Source organism: Pangasianodon hypophthalmus, chromosome 16, assembly GCF_027358585.1.
Source record: "Pangasianodon hypophthalmus isolate fPanHyp1 chromosome 16, fPanHyp1.pri, whole genome shotgun sequence".
Lineage (NCBI taxonomy): Eukaryota > Metazoa > Chordata > Actinopteri > Siluriformes > Pangasiidae > Pangasianodon > Pangasianodon hypophthalmus.
Genome location: NC_069725.1, coordinates 1,140,001 through 1,161,307, shown reverse-complemented (window position 1 = coordinate 1,161,307; position 21,307 = coordinate 1,140,001). Strand labels below are relative to the sequence as shown.

Here is a 21,307-nt window from a genome sequence, read left to right as displayed (position 1 = left end):
AGGTTGTGAGTTTAAGTCCTAGCATCACTGAAGTTCTCGTGTCCTTGATCGAGGTTCTTTACCGTGATCTGCTCAGCTGTACGCTCTTAAATTCAGAACTGTTAAGGGTTCTTCAGTTCCCTCTGAGCAAAATACTTAGAGCCATGCAGCTGAGAACTGTTAATTATACGCACAACTCTTAACGAATCGTCTACAAGCATCCAGGCTTGGATCAGACTTTGGTACTTTCTTCAGCAGCAGCTTCCGTTCATGCAAAATATCTGGCGTTTGAGGGTAAGTCAGCATCGAGGCTTCAGAACACACAGTTTTCCACAGCTGTGGAAATTTGCATGTTGAGGCGTCACTGTGAGCGTTGAGCTCGTCACCGGTCACTTATTAAACGCTCAGGCTGTTAAACCGCCTGCTCAGTTTACTAAAATCTCCATTTTGTTCTCTGGTTGGATTTTATACATTTTTTAAAATTTGATTTGTTTGGTTCACATTTGCACCGCTGCATCGTTCACACGTGTGTGTGTTTGTCCGCTGCTCAGGAAATTTGATGCCGTCTGTTTTGTATTTTTAAAGGAGGAAAAAAAACCAGAACATAATAATTATAATTAACTATCAGTTCACAGCGTGACAGTATTTGCCGTTAGTTTAAGCTCAACAGCGAATTTCTGCACTACGCACTATTTTCCCAAACCCATCTGTATTGACAAAACATCTCATAAAATGTAATTACGGTGTTTAAGGTAAAACAAATGGAGGAGAGGACGTCTAAATTTTTGTTTACTTTGAATGTCAGCCAGACTGCAAAAACGTTTTTTTTTGTGTGTTTGAAAGATAGTTATATAAAGCTGTAATCCTGCGCTGGCCTCCACACGTCAAAAAGTTCGTAGTCGAGAAGACAAATATAGAAAAATAAACTTTTTCCGTAGTGATACAAGCATTCGGCTGTATTTACGGGTGGAAAAATAATAAATTTATTAGCTAGCAGTAGTGCTTATTATAAATTTGATAGCTAGTGGTAGCTAACAATTTAATAATGTGGAACTCGCTAGCTAATTAAGTGTGTAAACAAAATGAATGTATATGTTGTTGTTAACCTCATCATGTTTGTTCTTCAACACAAAGTCAGAAAGTCGTCTTACGAATATTACAGCTACGAGCCGTGGCGTTAAATCATCACATCGTACGTGAAAAATGTTTTATTTTATTTGAATCCAGCTAGCATGTTTATTTTCTCTTGACATGTTTAATAATCATCAGGCGACGTGTTTTGCGTGTAATATTAAGTTTGCGCTGGACTTTACGTGTGTATCCAATTCTGAAAATATTGTCTGTTACATATGCTAATAAATCTGCGTAGGAAAAATCGGACTAGCGTTAAGCAGATCATATCTCAGCAGGCGGTGCGATTCAGTACGAGGTAGAGTTACGTTTTTAGCTACAGCAACAAGATGCGTCAAAATATCTTGAAGTGCGTTACGTTTAAAGTCACACCAGTTTAAAGCTACTTGAGAGCATGAGCTACTGTGAATAATTTAATAATATTCACAATCAATGCAATATAATGTGTTACAAGTAAGCTTTGGTTGCTAAGCAACATCACGGACAAAAGCTAGTGTAACATTCGTTTAAAACCTGTAACATTTAATATAGATTTAAATTATTTTGATTTGTATATCAAGTATTATATAATATATGAATTTATATACAGTCGAACACGGCTCAGCCAATCAGATTTTAGAAATGAAACTATGCACCTGCGAATAAAAATAATATGACGGACGTGGATTTGACGTGGTTTCATCGTAAAAGAAAAAAATTGTGTTCACACCAGAAAAAAATGAATCAGGATTCAGTTGTTTAAGAGCGGAACGATATATATATATATATTTTTGGTGCATCAAGGTTTACTTTCGTAGACGTGGAGTGTTTATTGCGTCAAAACGAAGCAAACGTAATGAAATTTGTGAAAAAAAAAAATTGCTCATGTAGCTTTTGGGTGAAGAAGCGGGACGCGGCGTTCAGCGCGGTGACATCACATTCATCACGGTGTCTCTGCGTCTGCGTGGCGGCGCTGCTGATTTCTGTGTAATTGATGATTAATTAGCCCCGCCCCTAATTCAGAGCTGTTTATACATGCACGCAGGAGGCTGTAGAGGGGAAATGTATTGATTAATGGCCGGGATTGTGTTCGGCGCGCATTTTTCATAAATAACGAGAACGAGATGCAGATTGAGAGCGTGCTGCGCTTCCCTCGGGGGGATTGTTTCTTTCGTGGATCTATTTTTTCCCCCTTTTTCCCCCCCTTTTTCCCCCCCTCCTCCTTCAGCTCACCCTTTCCTCTGTTCCTGTCTTTTGTCTCATTTACCTACATCTAAAGAAACAAATGCAGATTCGAATAAAAATATTTATTTAGGAATAAAGAAAGAGAAGGCGGGGGGGGTGAAAATGTGCAGCCGGGTTTTTTTTTTTTTTTTTTTTTTTTTTTTTTTTAAAAAGGAAAAAGAAAGGAGGAGGAGGAGAGCTTAGAAGAGAAGAAGAGGAGGAAAAAAAACCCAGACGAAACGGATCGCTGTCATCTAATTCGCGAGTGTGCTAAAGTTCGCCAACAGCCGCTGCCGCGCTCTGATTGGCTGAGGAAAGGTGAAATTAAAACCACGGTAAACTTTTGACCCCAAGAAGGAAAGGAGGAGCCGAACAAGAACCCCATCATCATGCTCCCTCTCTCTCTCTCCCTCTCTCCCTCTCTCCCTCTCTCTCTCTCTCTCTATCTCCCTCTCTCTCTATCTCCTTCTCTCTCTCTCTCTCTCTCTTGCTCCCTCTCTCTCCCTTGCTCCCTCTCTCTCCCTCTCTCTCTATCTCCCTCTCTCTCTCTCTCTCCCTCCCGCTCCCTCCCTCTCTCTCTCTCTCCCTCTCTTTCTGGCTTCTTTCTCTGTCTCTTTTTCAGAGGCAGGGATGTGTGCAGCTCCGCATGGAGGAAAAGAGACAAGGCGAGATGGAAAGTGCTAGAAAAGATAGAGAGAAAGAGATGTATTGGGGGAAGGGATGAGACAGCAGAGGGAGGGAAAGAGAGACAGACAGACAGACAGACAGGAGAGAGGAGTGGAGAGCTGTTTTTTTAAAACATAATTACTCGTCCTCCTCTATGAAAAGGAGGAGGAAAGCAGCGAGCGGTGAAGCGAACACATAAAGACGGAGGAGAGGGCCATTTCCACCCTCTCATGTTTTCCTTCATTAGCGATCAAACGCAGTGGGGGGGGCGTCGAGGCTCCGAGTCTGCCGGTGTAACAGGATCCAGCCGAGTTAACGAGGAGGGCAGCGTTCTCTTCCTTTACACACACACACACACACACACACACACACACACACACACACACACACACACTTTTCCATCGCTCTGATCCTTTCATTCCCAGGCACAGAAAATTTGCCAGGCCGTCGTCTCGTATTCCACTTATTGTTAAAGTTAAAGCGTTCCTCGTCTTTATCAGCGACACACACATCGCGACACATAACACACACCTGCCAACCTTCACGCATTTTTACTGTAGGAGCTCCGAATCGTAACGTCGCAATACGCTGTTACGATTTATCTCTCAGAAATACGCCAGACATCTTTATTCCTCTTTAATAAAAACAGCAGATTAATCAATATAGCAATCAGGAACACTAGTGTGCCGGGGTGGTTTGTACTCTCTCATATGAGCTGACCACCCTGGAAGCTCCGCCCCCTTCCACCATGTCACCCTTTAGTGCGCTGACGCGACGTCCTCACTTTGTCATGATGAACGGAGAATGTTTTGAGTTCATTATAAAATAAACGGATTGACTTGGCTAATGTTAGACGCGCGTGTAGCTAACGTTAGACGCGCGTGTAGCTAACGTTAGACGCGCGTGTAGCTAACGTTAGACGCGTGTGTAGCTAACGTGAGTTCAATATATTTATTAGGGAACTTGTTTGGGCGAAGAGGAAAAAAATGGAAGAAGAAAAATGTAACAGTTTACAGATAATGCTAATCATAATTTAATCCGATTAAAATGTTTGTTGCCTGAAGGATGAGAGATTTCACTACGTTCACCCAAACTAACAAGTGATAAATCGCTTGTCTCGATGGTAGTTGGTGCTGCTTGTGGGCGTGGCTTGTCTAACATTTTTTTAAAATTCTGATGAGAAACAGCAGTAGCTATTTAAAAAAAAAAAAGGAACTAAACCTTGCGAGTTAAACATAAAGACATATATCATGCACTCATCAGTGTGAAAATCGTAAAGTCACGCGTTACATGCTCGGATTCGTACGAGCTTCGTTCTCAGATTAGATTAGCAAAACGTACTATACTAGCTACATACACTCACCAGAGAGACCAACGATATTTGCTACTTCCTTCCATTCTTTATTTTTTCCGTAACGTCTCTATACATATTTAATGAGATCGTATATAACAGGAGAAGATGAAACCGCAGTTCTTCCATTTTTGCGTCAAACAATAAACAGGAACTGAAGTTATAAGCTGAAGAAACGTCGTACGACACACGAAGTAGGATCGGTCCGAGGAATCATTCGAGACGATCGTTTGGATTTGTCGCTTCACAGCATCGTGACTAATTTGCAGAAAGTTGAAACTCTGCTGAAATCGCAGCTCTGTGTGTCACACTTTCGTAGAAAGTGAGCGATCACCTGCCGCTCTGTCGTTTGTGTCGCTTGGTGGTGTGAGGCGATACGCCGAAATGATCGTATCACGTATCACGATTTAAGACATTTGCGATATACGATGCGATATACGATGTGTATCACGAGCTTTAGGTTCGCTAACAAACTGCTAGCAAAACACTCAGTGAACTTTGATTTTTTTCAGCTACAAAAAAAGTATTTAACATCAAAAAAATTTACAGTGATAATCTGTAAAAATATTATCATTTGCCATAAATATTCAGCATAAAATTTTCTACGTTTATAATTTTTGGTAAGCTGCTGTTAGTTAGTTTTATTGGTATGATAAGTAAATGGAAATAAAATGTAGATGTTACTGTAAAAAAAAAATAAATAAATTTTTTTAAATGAAGGTGATATTACATTTTTTTCTCCCCGCTTTGGTGATCTTTCCTCTTTAAGACAAATGTTAGTTTTGCTATTTTTTTAGGTACAGATTTGTTAAAAAAATTAAAAATTGTGCAAAAATAAAGAACGCGATGAGGTGCACCTGAGAGCTCGAGCAGGTGGAGGAGAAAGAAGAGCCGACTTCAAAAAAAAAGAAAAAAAAAGAAGGGGGATTTGTGGCCGAGGTTGCGACTGTAAGAACACTGAGAAAGTTCTAGCACTTTCTCTCTGCCGTGTGTGTGTGTGTGTGTGTGTGTGTGTGTGTGTGTGTGTGTGTGTGTGTGTGTGTGTGGGGCTGGTCGTGTGGCGTACAGTACACACCATATGGCGGTGATAATATATGGATTTCACATCGCTTTCTCCAGCCAAACATTTTTCTCATCCAACCCAATTAGCTCACCCTGAAGAGACGGGGCATTAAACCCCCACCGAACGGAAAAGAGAGAGAGAGAAAGAGAGAGAGAGAGAGAGTTAAGTAGAAGAAAGAAACAAAGCACAGTGTGTAGATAATCAGCGCTATTTTAATCCTGTGTGTAATTAAATTAAATTTAATTTAATTTGTTGAGCGAATGATATATGCTCTCTTTTGCGTCAGGATCTGGATTTTAAACAGCAGCGAAATAATAAAAATAAAATGAATAGTACTTTGGTTTGTCCTTATTTTCATTTATTGTGTGTGTGATGGAGAGAGAGGGAGAGGGAGAGAGAGGGAGAGAGAGGGAGAGAGAGGGAGAGAGAGGGACAGAGGGAGAGAGAGAGGGAGAGAGAGAGGGAGAGAGGGAGAGAGAGAGAGAGGGAGAGAGAGAGAGGGAGAGACAGAGAGAGGGAGAGACAGAGGGAGTGGGCGAGCGTGTTGCCATGCAGTTTTCTGTCGTGTCTTTTGTGTCCAGGAATGATGGATGACGGGCAAGGCGTAAATGTGATTTGGATGCTCCACCAGGATTGTGTGTGAGAGAGTGTGTGTGTGTGTGTGTGTGTGTGTGTGTGTGTGTGTGTGTGTGTGTGTGTGTGTGTGTGAGAGAGAGAGAGAGAGAGAGAGAGAGTGTGTGTGTGTGTGTGTGTGAGAGAGAGAGAGCGAGCGCGCATTGTGAATGCTCATGTGGGTTTGAGAGCGTGTCTGCTCCATCAGGACTGTGAATGTGATTTGAATACTTCGGCTGTGTGTGTGTGTGTGTGTGTGTGTGTGTGTGTGTGTGTGTGTGTGTGTGTCACCACTTCGTCCTTGCCGGACAGATGAATATTCCGAACACGCTTCCGCTCTTCTTTCTCATCGTAAATACAGAAATCTCAGTAGAAACTCCTTCTGTTCTCCGTCTCAGCTTTGTGTTTGAAATTATTTGTGACAAAAGACATGCCGTATTTTCCAGACGTTTACTTACACACACACACACACACACACACACACACACACACACACACACACACACACACACACACACGCTTTCTTTACAGTGCAGTGTTTTATCATTCCTCACTTCCTGGAAGACAATTACAATTTTTTGATGACTCATCCCGTACTAATCTTGTGTCTGTCCAATTAAATACTCTCTAGAATGTATATGCTCCGCCCACGTTGGAAGGGGGGGATTGGGGGCGTGTCTTTCTCTACAGTAGCAGCTTGTTAGCAGTAAACATGGTTTGTGGCAATCATGGTGTTTTTGGCCATGCATCCTCACACACACACACACACACACACACACACACACACACACACATTACTCCTGTCCCCCCCTAACCAAAAAAAAGGGTGGAGTGTATTTATTTGGAAGAAAGCAGAGTTTGTGCGAGTTGGCTGTTTTGTGACGGTTTTCCCCAAACGGATGCGATATTCCGTGTTTATACACCGTCTCCGTCAGTAAGAGTCAGTAATATCATTCTGTTTGACACTCAGACTGGTCGGACGTTTCATGGTGACGACTCTGCGGCTCTCCGTCACCATCGGCAACGCTGACGCTCGACCTCGTCTCAAACACGTACGCTACGCTGTAACTCCAAAATCACACAGAGTCTCATCATCTGGTCAAAGGAGGTAAGAGATCCTCCACAACTGGGGAAAAAAACTCGTTAAAGAACTCTACACTATTCTGTTTATTTAGCTAAGCTACTGTCATATTTGTTTAGATTTTGTGGGCGTGGCATGGCGTATCTTGAACGCTATTGGCTGTTGTGTAAATTGGTCACAATTTACGCTTCTTCCTGTTTTGAAAGGAAACACGTCAACGGGGCTCAAGACTTTAAATCATGAGGACTTTAGATTCTGGTTTTTTTTTTCCGGGCCATGTCACGTTCCATGAAGTAACTAGATCCTGATCCTGAGTTTTTTGGGAACGTCGGAGTCGATCCGTAAACACGTTTCCACTCAGTGTGTTGTTACTAAAAGTAAAAATTAAAGATTGAAGCAGCTGTAGTAGGATTTTATAATTTTTTTTCCATGTACAGTGAACCAGTTCCAGGAGTTAATAAGAGTTAATAAGAGTTAATAAGAGTTAATAAGAGTTAATAAGAGTTAATAAGAGTTAATAAGACAGGTAACGCTGTTCTGGCTTCAAAATAACATCATCCCAAAGCTTTTCCACAATTTCCACATGCTAGTTTTCCAAAAAACTTGGATAAGTTCACCTGCATTCTCTGCGTCTGAGAATCTGCTGTAACTACATCCTCTGTTATAATATCAAAGTTTCTAGCTTTGTCTCCCAAAAACATCGTGCTGGTGATAAACAAGATAAACTACGAGAGATTTTAGAGATTATTTTAAATTTTTGCTCATTAGCAATAAATAACATGCTAACATGGAGGTCGTTAATTATCAACAGCAGGTGGAGCGATCGTTAGTGACGGAGTGGGCGGGGCAACATGACGGTTAAGCGAAGTTTAACTTTAGGAAAGAAACTTAAGCATGAAACCTGGAGGAGAAACGTGAAGTTTATCAGGACGAACAATATGACGGTCGATCGAAGACGCTTACGTGAGAAACGTGTAGACGACGGCAAGCACTGATTGGCCGTGTTGTTGAGATTAGATTAGCTCTTACATCCTGTCACTCTCACTCGTACTTCCTGTCTTCCACCACTGACATGTAAACCATCCGCCCTCCTCCTGTCCTGTAATTACTTTATAGGTTGTCCTTGCGCAATGTTTGGAAAATGCAGCAGTGTTTTTTTTTTTTGTTTGTTTGTTTGTTTTTTTAATGGAAGGATGTAATTTTTCCATTTTTCCACTAATTCAGTTCTGAATTGTAATTTGAGCGCCCACGTTACAGCCCAGCCCGTCTCCCGCTCCTGTTTACACTCCAGTGTCCGAGTCTTCACCAGGACGCGCGGTGCGTCTGTCAGGTTTAGCGTACGAATGATGAGCGCACGTCGTTCTGACGTCTGAGATGCACTCAACTGTACACGTGTCGCTGTACACGTGACAAACTTGCCCTGTTCTACTGTATAGTTTATTTCTCTTGCTCACTTTAGAGCTTAATTTAATGCTGTTATCGAAATCTGTCATTTTTGCTTGAGATTGCTGAACAATTTTACTCTCAGATTAAAAAAAAAAGTGCAAAAAGGATGGTAAAAAATAAACAAAAACAAAGTAAAAAAACTATGTTAAAAAAATATATATATAAAATTATATATATTAAAAAAAAGTATGAAAAAACATTTCAGAAAAGATTTAAAAAAAAAACAGTTCAAAAAGTACAAAAAAAACATGCACAGTAAGGATGGAAAAAAACTTATTTATTAAAAATTAAAAATAAAGCTAGTTAAATAAACAATGAAAAAAAACAGTAAAAAAAAAAATTTAAAAATTATGTTCAAAATGTCTGGAAAAAAAGTTAAAAGGACAGAAAATAACATTATTATGTATGTATTTAAAAAAAAAATAAGTATTTAAAAAAGTTCAATAATTAATAACATTTTAATTTATAAACAAATTAAATGTATTTATTTATCACTGTAAGGAGAAGAAAATGTAACAAAAAAAAAAAACCTATAAAAAATGTTCATAAACAGTTCAAAAGATGGGAAGAAAATGGTTAAAGTTTAACATTTTACAGTTTTTAAAGATTAAACTATGAAGTTTGACCAACTCAGCTGCTTCGGTTTGTAATTATTTTTAAAAAGAATCATTAAAAATAGTTTGAGCCATCACGATACGTCAGAAAAGTGTATAATCATGATATCGCTAATAAAAAGTCACATCGTCCGGATCTCCAGCGAAGACACACGGCCTCCTGCGTTACTGACCGTAATGAATGTAATCTCGAGAGGAAGCTAGGCTAGTTAGTTAGGTGGTACTAGTTAGCACTGGTTAGTTATGGTTAGTGTGCATGTTTGCGTGACTCAGTTTTTTGTCCCGCATCAACACGAGAAGTGATTTTACTGTAAACGCCGAGTCGAAGGCATCAGCACGAGCGCTCTGACTTTGAGCTCGACCCCGAGCTTCTGCACATCCTGTTTATCTTTTAACGTCTCAAAATGGCGTCGCTGGAACATTTGGCACGGGCCGAGAAAGTGAAGTGTCCGTGACGGGCGAGGGAGGAAGGAATGGATCTGGATCGCTGCCCGGCTCCTCTCTCCTCCTTCTCCTTCTCCTCTCTCCAAAACAACAGGAAGTCATACTGCAAAATCTTATTTCCTGTTACTGGGCTGCCACAACATGATTAACAAAGATGAAGTGTGTGTGTGTGTGTGTGTGTGTGTGTGTGTGTTTGACATGAGCTCTGACTTTCAGCCTTTTTTTGTGGTAAACAAACATTGTAGCTCTATAAATAAAGATTGGCTTCAGATGAACTCGATAAATCCACAAACACATTAAAATAACAACCGCAAAGCGTTCTCCGAGATAAACCCTAAAGGTTCTCCTTAGAACCCACTGGAAAGGTTCTTACCCATCCAAAGAACCCTTGAGGAACTCTTTTCTCTAAGATTAGACTCTTACTGTCAGTGTTCACGCTCGTTTCCTGATGATCCGATTAGACGTCGTGGTAGCTGTGACGTTTTTTTATATGAAATTACTGTTTCGAAATGTTTTATCGTTTAATACAAAGTTAGTTTCCGTTCCTGTTGCTTTAAACGAAACACGTCTGTTATAGAATTCAGATGAGATTTTATTGCGTAAAACGTGATGAGTATCTTAAAAGAGCGCTGAAATCATAGACATGTTAGCTTAGCTAGCTTTTGTTAGAGCAAAAACTTCTTACAAGAAGTCGTTCGACTTGTTAACATTGTTAATTATCGTACGTGTGCTGGAGTCACTCACGCTGCGTTCAACTTCCTCGGAAGTGGGAAGTCGGAAGTCAGAGCTTGGAATTACGTTATTTTATACCTCTGTGTGTTCGAGCTACATAGCGGAGGGAGAAAAAACACGTACACCTCCATGTTCATCTTCCGCTAGCAACAAGCTAGCCAGCTAACTGCGACCTGTGATGTATGTTCATCTCAGAACAGTGAACTGTTGAATATGTCTATATGTTAATGAGCTGAAGCTAATACATGCGTATACGGTATAACGGGTTTAAAGCTAAGAAGCGCTGCTGTGTTTACTGTTCATGCTGTGGGCGGCCATGTTGATTTGCTGAACTCGGAGGAACTCGTGGTTGAGAAGACTACGCCGAGTTTACGAGTAGGAATTCTGGAATTACGAGTTACGAACTTTTTCAGCATCGGTGACTGTTTTACATCTGAAATGTGAACCAGTCATTTATTTGATAAACTTAGCAAAGAACTCTGCTAGCTCGGTAGAAATGCAGTCGTTTGAAAGAAAACGGAAACGTTCCTTCGTATGTGTACGTGACTTCAGAACTCAGAACTCACGCTTACGAAGAAACGGCAGCTTTCCGTGTACCTTGAAGTTAGCATTGTGATTTCTACAGCTAATCACGGAGGAAAAAAATACTTTTAAGACAATAATTAATGCGTAGATGATAAATCTATGTTAATAAATTGGGAAAGCCTTAGCGTTTTGGGAAACTCGGCCACGACTGAGCATGACATCGTGACGAGTCTAATCCAGACAAGTTCGTTTTTTATGCAAATTAACGCACGTTGCTGTAAAGCTTCATCTCACCACACCCTGATTACAGAACAGCAGGATTTCTCTCTAAAGCGCAACAACGCTTGACTCGGCTTTGACATTTTTGCTTCTTTTTGCCTTGATTTCCTCCAGTCGTATGTGGAACTGGTCACGTTATTTCTGAGAGCACAAAGAAAGAGAAATCTCTCGTCGCTTTGCTTTAAAACTCTCTCTCTCTCTCTCTCTCCCTGGCTGCTCTGTATCGGAGCCTTGCCAGGTGCCAGATCGTGGCCTGGGGCCCATTTGCATTTCAGCGTAAATGCTGGATTTAGTTTGCGCTGCGAGCTGGAAGTCAGCGAGAGTTCACTGAACATCGCGGCCAGGTTTCTTGAGCCGCTTTCGTGGCAGGAAGCAAATGAGAGGCTGCTATTAGATTCGACAGACACCAGAAACTCAGGAAACGTAAACTGGGATGAAATTCAAATAATACAGATTTAAAAGAAAAATCCACCCTGAGCGCACTGCATATTAATCTTTATCATGAATGTGAACTTCAGCAGATTTATTTCATAATGGAATTCTGAGTTTAAACTTCTTTTCACTTTGGTTAACGCTTCCTACATTACCCATGATGCTATTCGACTACCTGCTGATAGTGGTGCGGTTTCGCATCTTCACCGCTTCGTCTCAGCAATGCGGCGGCACTTTAGTCCTTCAGTCCAGCGTCCGGCTGTTTCTCCTCCTCATCTGTACACTCTGCTCAAACAGATCAGCTTCCAAAGCTTCTTCGTTCATGCTAATACCGTAATAACATCGCGCTCGTCATCTCGCAGATCGCTAACTAGCCGAGCTGAGCCTCTGCTCTGGCACTGTGTGTCCAGCTCCAACGTCTCCACTATTTCTCCGCTGGATTTCTCATCAGTGTGACTCTGAACGTCACTGGAAAATGAAACATGAGTGAGGAAAGAAGCTCTTGTTTTCAGGAGCTAATAACAAAACCTGACTTATCACTCATGTTAGCGATGGTTGAAATCCTGTGCTAGCAATAACAGCCGCTCACTCACCGTCAACAAATTAGCACCAGAATCTCAAAACTTTATCTATTCACTTATTCTCCTCGATGTGAAATATACGTCTCTCCGTTAGCGTGACTAGCGTACGTCACAGTATCACATCAGATGTTGTATCGGAACGAGTGAATGATCACAGTATCGGATCGATTCTCAATATCGTATCGATGCAGCCCTGATAGTTTAGAGTACATGACTGACGTGTGATGCAGCTGGGAATCGAACCCAAAGTAAACTGTGCTGCTTTGTGTTCTACAAGTGCGTGCATTGACCAAGTGTTTTTTTTTTAATGAGGTTTAATGGAGTCTGAGCAGCTGTTGGAAAACGCAGTAAAGCCGCAGCATGCACTCGTTCCTCGTCCCAGTGCCGCTGATCGCTCCGACCCAGAGTGAGCTTTATACGGTTAAACTAGTGACTTTGCTCAGAGAGCGAATGAGCACCGCCTCCGAGCGTCCTGACCTCACGCTCGCTTTACAGCCGAAATGGAGCTCTTCTTCTTCTTCTTCTTCTTCTTCTTCTGTCCCAGTCATGCAGTAAATCGTCTCGGTTTAAGTAAATCCTTCTCTTTCCATCAATTAATAGAAAACACATCAGTGTGAGAGGGGCTTTGTTGGACGCGAGCGCTCGTACATCACCCAAACTAGAGCGCTCCTGACAGCCGTCATCTGGTACCAATCTCAGAGTGCAAGGAACGGTCAGGAGACTCACGCTGTCCCACACACACACACACACACACACACACACACACACACACACACACACACACACACGCACACACACCGTGCTCTCAACACCACGCCAACCTGATTCCAGTCACAATGTCCTGCTCCTTCTGTTGCCGATTTTGTTTTCCCTCTTCGCTTTAGTGACTCTCAGAAATCTAAAATCAAAATGAAGGTGTTCAGTGAGTTTACTGCATCCTCTTTATTATTCATTTAACCGTCTAGAAGATCTAATTTAAAAAAAAAAGTGGACAAAATAAAAGATACGGATCCTTTTTCCAGCCTCTGTTTCTTCCTGTTTAACACTGGATGTGGTCTTCATGGTTTTGCAGGTCTGTGATTTAAATCCAGCCAATTTTAGACCTGTGTGAAATGATACATTACAGTACAGAGTATTTATTTCATTTATTTGTTGATATTTTATTGTTCACAGTGGCAAAATACAGTCCCCTCTGAAAGTATTGCTCTACACTGAAGACATTTGGGTTTGAGATCAAAAGACAAATGAGACGATAGATCAGAATTTCAGTGTTACTGCTATTTATATTTAGATGCGTTAAACAACAAAGAAAATGGCACCTTTGGTGGCAGACCAACCACTTTTTAGGTGAGCAAAGGTATTGGAACATATAGTCTTAAAGTAAATAACACTTAATATTTGGTTGCATATCTCTTGCAATAACTGCATCAAGCCGGTGACCCACTGACATCACCAAACTGCTGCATTCTTCTTTTGTGATGCTTTTCCAGGCTTGTAGCGCAGCTTCTTCCAGTCGTTGTTAGTTTTGGGGGGTTTTTCCCTTCAGTCTCCTCTTCAGGAGGTGAAATGCAGTTGGGTTAAGGTCTGCTGATGGACTTGGCCAGTCTAAAACCTTCCACTTTTCCCCTGATGGAGTGCTTTGTTGGGTTGCAGTGTGTTTTGGGTCGTTGTCTTGCTGCATGATGAAGTTCCTCCCGATTAGATTGGATGCATTTCTCTGTAAATTGTCAGACAGAATGTTTCTGCAGACTTCTGACTTCATTCTGCTGCCACCATCATGAGCTCCATCATCAGTAAAGATTAGTGAGTCTGTTCCAGAAGCAGCCATGCAAGCCCAAGCCATGACACTACCTCCACCATGCTCGACTGATGCTCGTATGTTTTAGATCATGAGCAGATCCTTTCTTTCTCCACACTTTGGCCTTTCCATCACTTTAGTAGGGGTTAATCTCAGTTCCAGAGCTTTTCTGGATCATCTCTGTATTTCTCTGTGAATTCCAGTCTGGCTTTCTGATTCTTACTGCTGACGAGAGGTTTGCATCTTGTGGTTTGTCTCTACATTTCTGTTCTCGAAGTCTTTTTCAAACGCTGGCTTGTTATACCTTCACCCCTGCCCTGTGGAGGGTGGTGATGATGTTACACACTGTTAGACTGTTTTTGGGTTTTTCTTCACAGCTCTCTCAATGTTTCTATCATCAGCTGCTGCTGTTTTCCCTGAGCGACCTGTTCGATGTCTGCTTGTTAGTACACCATTGGTTTTCTTTCTTTTTCAGGACATTGTATTGACTATGCCCAAAGCTTGTGCAGTGGCTCTGATCAGTTTTCTCTGTTTTCTCAGCTTCGGAATGACTTGCTTTTCCCCCCTAATCAGCTCTCTGGTCTTCATGTTGGTTTATCCTTTTTAAATACAGATGTAGTTTTCACAGGTGAAACCCAGGGCTCAAACCAAGAGTAGATATTCAGAGCTATTAACTGTTTAAACAGTCAGTCTAACAGCGCACACCTGGGCCGCGAGAAACACCTGTCAATCACATGTTCCATTAGGATCACTGGGTTTAGACAATAGGTGCCAAGTTGTTTAACACGTCAAGATGTAAATATCAGGAAATGAAAGCTGAAATTCTGATCTATCATCTCATTCTGCTTTTGAGCTTTTGATTTTGTTTGTGTATACATTTTTTTGTACCAACTGTTTAATTTTTCTCTTATTTAACTTAGAAACCACACCCTGTCCTGTACCAAGCAGAATTTTTATACAAGCTGCCCCTTTTTTCTTTTTTTCCCTCCATGCTCTCTGCCATCATTGCATTCCTGTGCGAGAGTCCGGAGAGTAATGAAAAGCACGGGGCCGATGTCAGTCCCCCCCCGTCTCTGTGCAATAACACGGCCCACGGTTCGGTGCTAAAGCTGCGGAACGGTTCACTGAGAGGCCTCTGCGGGGGGAGTCGCTTTAGGACGAGGTCGTTCAGTGGACAGATCTGACACGTGAACGTGAGGAACGGGAAAGGAGTTCGGTCACGGTTCACGTAGAAAATAAAACACGGAAAATAAATTCACTAGTCTTTCAACTTTGATTTGTTTGAGGAAACCGGAAACGGACAATTATCCAATTTTCCAAGTCTTAATCCGTTAATTTCTTGACATTGAGGTGAAATGCAACATTAGTGAGGGTTCTTGAAGAGCTTCATTTCAAACGTATGTTCTGTTCGTTTGTTTAGATTTTGTTATCGTTTAACTGTTTAGTTGTTTAGATTTTTCAAACATAAGTTAATGTGTTATAATTTATCATGATATTATATAGTTCTGTCAGAGTATGCTTTTCCGATATCGTAATATATTTTTATTATTATTATTATTAAATAATTTACAAACTGACTGGAAGCAGCGGATGTGATGTTAAAACTGTGTTCCTAATCATTAAAATTGTAAACTAAAATATTTACAGTTGTTAAATATATTATTTAAAATGCATTTATCATATATTTGTTTATTAATTAAAAAAATTATTCTTGCAGTTTTTTTTATGCAACGCTACTGTACTGCTAGCAGTTTGTGAGCAAACCTGAGTATCGTGATATGATATTTTTTGTCGTATCGTCTCAGCCTTTGGAATGTGTCTCTGTTTGGAGCGGTTCCTTAATTTTAATTTTGTCCGGGACGTAGACAGTAAACTCGTGAATCTGAAAATCAACATCAAGTTGAACGAGCTAGGTAGCTAATCAGCTAAGTGGAGCTGTTTTTGGTGTTGTTTTTGTTATTGTTGTTGTTGTTGTTGTTGTTTTTGATATCGCCCAATCAGAAAGAAGCTGCTAACGAAATCAGTTGTGTAAATAATTTAATAGTTTGGTAGGTCGTTGTTGTCAGTGCTAAATACAAGAATATTCTAATTCATTTTATAGGATTTTTAAAAAATGTTGAAAAAATGTGAACATTCTTTGGCGGCTTTAATTAATCAAACATAGTTGACTGTAATGTTGGCGAGTTTAGTTACAGCTTTACCTCTGACACTGGAGACTCCTTCCATAAATGTTAAATAAACATCTCCTTACTTTAAGAAAACTTCACCATATCAGCGATTTTTAAAAAGCCGCTTATTATTAGTGGAGCGTCCGCTGTGAACAAGCTGTTTCCATAGAAACGATAACGATAATGTCATGAAGCACGTTTCTGACCAATCAGAATCGAGAATTCTGCAGCGCTGTGGTTCACCGTAATCATTAGTGTTTTATCTCGTCGCAGCGAATGGAGTCTGGTCGCTAATCTTATTGTATCAGCTGTTTTATTAATAACGCTGAACAAAAGCTGTTCCCGTCCTGCGTCCTGTTCCTCATTAGCATGCTAATTCTGTTTCCTGTGCCGTCATTAGCATGTTGATTAATACCATTGGCTGTTCATCTGTAATATAATAATAATGAGCATTCAGTGTCAAACAGAAGAGCTTATTATCGCTCTGTCTCTCTCTCTCTCTTTTTCAGAGCCAAGGCAGAGTGTGTGAGCGACGGAGTGTGTGTGTGCGTGTTTGGACGAGTGGAGGATCGCTGCATCTTCTCTCCGATCTGTCACAAGGTGGGCTCCTCTTCCTCCTCCTCCTCCTCCTCCTCCTCTGATGATGCACCGGTTGGCACGGCAACCGTCAGGCAGTAAAAGAAAAAAAAAGGAACATCATCCTGCTTTTTTGTCTGCGATGTGGTTGGGTGTAAAATTGCGACCGATAAAATGACCACATGATCGTTTACGATAAATAATTACAGTGTTTCTGTAAGAAATAAATACAAATAATAAATAACAAATAAATCATTACTGCTTTTCTTCTCTACACAGGCGTCATTAGACAGTGGCTTTTTTTTTGTTTGTCTTGTTTTGGTTTTTTTTTTTTTTGCATGAAAATGTTCTGTGTTGTGACGGAGAGGTGGAGAAGAGGATGAACTGACAGAGAGAGAAAGAAAAGGAGAGAGAAAGGAGGTGTAACTGTGAAGGAAAAACAAATTATTCTCTCCTGTCAGGCTGCCGCGAAGAGCGAAGCAAAGCATTCATCTTTCTCCTCGTCTGGAGAGATGGAGAGATGGAGGGTAGGGAAATGAAAAGAGGAGGAATGGAGACGGTGGAGATTGAGAAGTGAAGAGATGGAGAGCAGCGGGGATGGAGGGTGGAGGAAAGCAGAGAGGAGGGAAAAAAGGAGAGAGGAGGAATGGAGTGAGGGAGAGTGGGGAGAAGGAGAGAGGAGAGATAAGAGGTTTGAGAGATGAAGGGGTAGAAGGATGGAGAGATAGAGATGAGGAGGATGGAGAGATGGAAGGATTCAGAGAGGTGGAAGGATGGAGAGGTAGAAGGATGGAGAGATCGAGATGAGGAGGATGGAGAGGTGGAAGGATGGAGAGATAGAGATGAGGAGGATGGAGAGGTGGAAGGATGGAGAGATGGAAGGATGGAAAGATGGATGGCTGGACAGGAGGAGGATGGAAGGTTGGATAGGTGGAAGAATAGAGAGGATGATGATGAAGAGGAGGAAGATAGAAGGATGGAGAGAGCAGGGGACGCACACTGAGAGATGGAGGGTAGAGATGTGGGAGAGGAGGAGTGGAGAGTGGAGGTGTGAAAGTTACGCAAGTTTGTGTCATTGGTGGTAGAGAAGGCATTGGAACCAGTGAAGGGGCGTGGCCTCAGTGCTTGTCAGTCTCAGTGAAGGGGCGTGGCCTCAGTGCTTGTCAATCTCAGTGAAGGGGGTGTGGCCTGTTAATGAAAATCCCAAGAGAGAAGGTGTGGCCTCCTCAGTCTCAGTGGAATGGGCGTGGCCACTTGTATCTTTCTCCAATAGACATTTGTGATAATGTGCGCACACACACACACACACACACACACACTCACACACACACACACACACACAGTGCATTCTTTGAAGCTGAAGTATCCAGTCTGAAGATCCACTTCATAAACAGTTTTGTTGACTTTTTGTTCACTATCGCTAAAAATCTCTGTACTTGTACTTGAGCTGTCACTCAAGCGCCCTCATTAGAATATTAGGCCACGCCCATTAGGATCATCTGATCAGTAAATTGAACTGCAGTGTGTTTTGTGTTTTCAAACTCTGCTGAAATTTTTTTTTTTTTTTTTTTTTTTTTGGAATATAAAGTGTAAATCCTGTTGTTCACTAGAACATTAAATCTGTTTAATGAATTATATTTAATGTAGCTTTATAACATTATTATAATTTTAATTATTATTTTTAATACATTGTTATAAAAACCTGAAACTGTTATACGTAAATAGATTATTGTTTCACACTCGGAGCTCGTGGGTCGATCAGGATGAAGTGAAAAACTCAAAAAGAACGCTGCAGTTTCAGCAGAAAGCTGTGTGGGAGGTTCCTGTGTGTGTGTGTGTCTGTGTGTGTGTGTGTCTGTGTGTGTGTGTGTCTGTGTGTGTGTGTGTCTGTGTGTGTGTTTTTAGTAAACAGAGGTTAGGACACTGACGCGCCGTCTGAGAGGCGTCAGTATTGACTGACTGAATGGTGCATAACACACACACACACACACACACACACACACACACACACACACACACACACACACACACACACACACACACACTGACTCAGCCCAGCCACCCACACACACTCAAAATATAGAAGTGGTAACAGGAGCAGACAGACTGGAGGCCCACGCTGAGCGTGTGTGTGTGTGTGTGTGTGTGTGTGTGTGTGTGTGTTTCACATTTACACACTGACCCTCCTGCGAACCCTCACACACTCTCTCAGCGTTCACACACACTCATCCTGGGACATTTTGATCTTTAAACGTTACATCACACTTTCAGTCCTGACATTTCCCTCTAGCGACAGCGTGACTAAGCGATCGTTTGCTTTCTGCTCTCGTTAGCGTTAGAGCGATGTATAGCTGCTACTGGTCGTCACCCTAAGTTTAAAAAAAAAAGAGACAAACTACATTTGACTCGAGCGACTTGTTACGTGTGTGTGTGTGAACGTGGTGTAAACGTGCGACTCTTCTCCAAAAAAAAAAAAAAAAAAAGTCTCAACAAAAAAGCCTGTCTCTCTTTGTCTGTCTGTGTGTCTCTTTGTGTCTCTCTTTGTGTCTCTCTTTGTGTCTCTCTTTGTGTCTCTCTTTGTGTCTGTCTTTGTCTTTCTGTCTGTTTGTCTCTCTTTGTGTGTCGCTCACTCTTTCTCTCTCTCTTCCTTTCTTTCCCTCTGTGTCTGTCTTTCTCTCTGTCTCTCTTCCTGTTTCTCTCTTTGTCTCTTCTGTGCCTGTCTCTATTTCTGTAACTCTCTCTCTCTCTCTCTCTCTCTCTCTCTCTCTCAGTACAGCTTGTGTTTCTTGTTTGTTTTTGTCTCTAAGGTTCTCTTGAGTGGATTACGTGCTCCGGTCATGTGTGGATTAAGTGCTACTGATCTCACACACACACACACACACACACACACACACACACGCTATATCACTCACACACACACACACACACACACACACACACACACACACACACACACACACACACGCTATATCACTCACACACACACACACACACACACACACACACACACACACACACACACACACACACTCATACACGCAACTTTCCCTTCCTCTGTTTGTCTCACATCACAGAGGGAAACTTGAGTTACGCTACACACAGCGAAACTCAAATCCCACACACACACACACACACACACACACACACACACACACACAGCTCATGTACACCTTGTGTTTTGGCTTTAAGGTGTTGATTCAGAGTTACTGTGTGATTAACTCGTTATCAGGCAGCACTTTTCCGGCAGCACTTTTCCGGCGGGCCGTGTGGTACCGGTACCGACATGTGATGGAAACAGACACGGGACCTGGTTCAGGGTTCAGCTGGCTCACTCCTCTTACCTTACCACTAATATTTTGTCTTTAAAATGTGTTTACGAAGCCGCTGATAGGAACGCCTACTAATGAATTCCTACACTGAGCGCAAGTGGGCGGGGTCAGCCCTGTTGCTATGGGCAACCACGCGTTTTATGAATCAGTATCGACAGTGATTGGCCGAAGGGTTAAACTCATAAACAAACAAAAAAGAGTGAAGTGTTGTTGAAGACGCATAAAGATCTGTGTGTTGCTTTGTCTTTCTCTCTTTCTCTCTTTCTCTCTCTCCATGTTTCTCTCTCTCTCTCTCTACTGTCTTAGTATCTGCCTCTTTTTCTTTGTTTCTGTCTGTCTCATGCTGTCTATCTTTATTCTTTCTCTATTATTCTTTCCATTTTCAGTCTCTCCATCATACTCTCTCTGTCTGTCTCTCGCACTGTCTCATTGTCTGTTTGTCTGTAAATTTCTGTCTGTCTGTATCTTTGTTCACGTGTCTGTCTCTCACACTGTCTTTCTATTTCTGTCTGTCTCTCTCTCTCATGCTGTCTTACTCTCTCCCTCTGTCTGTCTGTCTCTCTCTCTCTCTCTCTCATGCTGTCTTACTCTCTCCCTCTGTCTGTCTGTCTCTCTCTCTCTCTCATGCTGTCTTACTCTCTCTTTCCCTCTGTCTGTCTCTCTCTCTCATGCTGTCTTACTCTCTCTTTCTCCCTCTGTCTGTCTCTCTCTCTCATGCTGTTTTACTCTCTCTTTCTCCCTCTGTCTGTCTCTCTCTCTCTCTCATGCTGTCTTACTCTCTCCCTCTGTCTGTCTGTCTCTATCTCATGCTGTCTTACTGTCTCCCTCTGTCCACCTGTCTCTCTCTCTGTCTGTCTTACTGTCTCCTTCTGCCTGTCTCTCTCTCTCATGCTGTCTTACTCTCTCTTTCTGCCTCTGTCTCTCTCTCTCTCATGCTGTCTTACTTTCTCCCTCTGTCTGTCTGTGTCTATCTCATGCTGTCTTACTGTCTCTCTCTAGCAGTGTCTGTCTCTCTCTCTCTCTCTCTCTCTCTCTCATGCTGTCTGTCTATCTCGGTCTCTCTATCTGTGTCTGTCTCTCTCTCTCATGCTATCTGTCTGTCTCTCATGCTGTGTTTATCTCTGTTCATCTCTTTGTCTGTCTTTGTCTGTATCTCACTATCTCTCTCTCTCTCTCTCTCTCTCTCTCTCTCTCTCTTTGTCTCTATTATGCTGTTTTTCTTGCTCTCACATTTGTCTCTCTGTTTGTCTGTCTCTCATGCTGTCTGTCTCTCTCGGTCTGTTTCTGTCTTCGTCTC

General features: G+C 41.8%; 1 protein-coding gene across 3 annotated transcripts in view; it reads left to right on the top strand.

Annotated features, from left to right (window-relative positions):
* LOC113545574 (nuclear receptor coactivator 3) overlaps window positions 1-21,307 on the top strand; it is a 61,200-nt gene that overhangs the window by 15,143 nt on the left and 24,750 nt on the right. For 2 of the 3 annotated variants that reach the window (XM_034311863.2, XM_034311865.2), the window contains one exon: window positions 16,615-16,705. The gene's annotated coding sequence lies outside the window, so the exon portion shown is untranslated. Of the gene's footprint in view, window positions 1-6,975; window positions 7,114-16,614; window positions 16,706-21,307 lie in introns of all 3 variants that reach the window. The other variant, XM_034311864.2, reaches the window with a different exon arrangement.